Below are 2,261 nucleotides of genomic sequence, written 5' to 3' on the forward strand. Positions count from 1 at the left end.
GACGAAGTCATAAGAAGACGACTGGACACTTTCATGGCCCAAGAGACACACGTGGACAACCACACGACCATCAATTTGTATTATAAAAACGTTATGTCTTCTGCTTATAAACAAGACGAGAAAGTTATTCGAAATATCATCCAGCGTAATGTTCAACCCACCGATCCCGACACACGCATCAAACTCACAATTTATTACAAATCCAAACGAACTTCCAACCTAGTGATGAAGAACAGCTGTGTCCCACCAACAAATACACCTCGAAAAGTGAACCTAGTATACCAATATACTTGCAATATTGGTGACTGCAGTCGCCTACCTACCAGGTTTCACTACCACCACACTGTCCAAAAGAATCACAGCGCACTTACAGAATGGAGCGATAAGCCGCCATAACAACAGGACACATGGGCAAACACTGAGCAGAAAAATAATGGAAGAAAATACAGTAATCCTACACAGTGGACATGACACCAGGAGATAACGAATGACGGAAGTTGTGTATATTCACAACTTAAAACCTGCCATCAACACTTCCACTCTTCCTTGAGCTAGAAGCTCATAAGCAACACACGGAGCGCCACAAGGACCTAGACAGACAGCACCCCACGGAGCGCCATCTTCTTTTCAAAGGTCACCTCCCCTAGTGCCAACATAAGCCAAATATAATCACCATTTCAACCTAACAACCTAACAACCTAACAACCTAACAACCTAACAACCTAACAACCTAACACAACTATACTTACATTTCATTATGAGCAGATGCTCGCGATCAAGTTAAGCACCACTCGCGGTCCCATCCTCCTCTGTACCCTCTACCGCCCTCCCCGTATCCCCTTCCTCCCCTTTGTTGACATTGCCAAGGTGATGTCATACAAAATCCCAACCTTCTTCATTGGCGATTTCAACTGCAGTCATGCTGCTTGGAGCCCTGGAACGCACAACAGCAGCTCAGTGAGTCGGCAACTACACTCTCTTACTATACTTCACCGGCTGAAGTTCCTAGGTCCGGACTTTCCCACATTCATAGGTCATGGATTGCAGGGTAAGCCCGACCTGGTGTTCTCCAACAGCCGAGCTTTCTTCCTCAACTCCACTATCTCACCCGGTGCCCCCACCCTCTCAGACCACATACCCTTAATCCTTCGCATCTCCACCTCACCCATCCTTATCCCCAGTGAGCCTCGGTTACGTTACAGTCAGGCCGACTGGGAAGGCTTCAAAAACACGCTCACGACATACACCAACACAAACATGGACAACACTCCACAAGCGGCGATAGAGCAGGAATGGCGCTCACTTACAAAGTTTGTCAAAAACGCTGTAAAAAAGCACATTCCTAGAACAAAGCACCGAAAGATTGCCACGTTCACCGCTTCTATGCGCACTAACAGACTACGCATTTCACTACAAAACAGATCTACAGATCTATTACAAGCACCCCTAGAGGCCCGTGTAGCCATCCTAAGAGACATGCACTGGCTACAGAGTAGCCTGAGGAAGTCCCTCTACATCGATTCACATCGAGAAGAGGAGCAACTGATGGCCTCACTCTCCGGCGCCTGTGAGAAGGACCCTTCCAAGTTCTGGAGGACCCTCAAACGTGAGCTGGAGGAGTGCTCTGTGCCACCACCCAAGGTCATCAACCATCTTAACCACTCTGCACACTCCCCCCAACACCAAGCTGACCTTCTGGCGTCAGCATGGAGTGAGGTCTTTAAGCCCCATCCTGTGCAAGGACCACATTGCTTTAGCACCTTGCACAGTGTTAACTCATTTATGAACAGCTGTAGTGACCTCATTCCCGACGAGACTGTTGATCTCTCTCAGTTAGATGAAGATGATCCCCTTATCTGCCCCATAGTTTTGGAGGAGGTAAAGGGGGTTATCTCGGCACTAAAACTAAAATCCCCTGGCCCTTCAGGCATCGATGCACACATACTCAAACGTATGCCAGACAACATAATCTCACACATGACGACACTATATAACAGCTCACTAGCCTCTGGGTACTTCCCACAACTATTCAAGGCCTCCCATACCATCCTCATTCCTAAACCCCAGAAACCCGCCTCCGCCCCCCTTTCATATCGGCCCATCTCCCTTCTGGAGTACTTTGGAAAGGTGTTCGAGCACGTCTTAAGCCGTCGCCTGACCGTGTACCTAGAGACGGAGAATGTGCTGAGGGACTGCCAGTTTGGTTTTCGGCCGGGGCGCGGTGCAGAAGACGTAATATCCATAATCACTCAATGGGTTCA

This window comes from Oratosquilla oratoria, chromosome 11 (genome assembly GCF_046742065.1).
Source record: "Oratosquilla oratoria isolate Oo_2021 chromosome 11, ASM4674206v1, whole genome shotgun sequence".
NCBI classification, from domain to species: Eukaryota; Metazoa; Arthropoda; class Malacostraca; order Stomatopoda; family Squillidae; genus Oratosquilla; species Oratosquilla oratoria.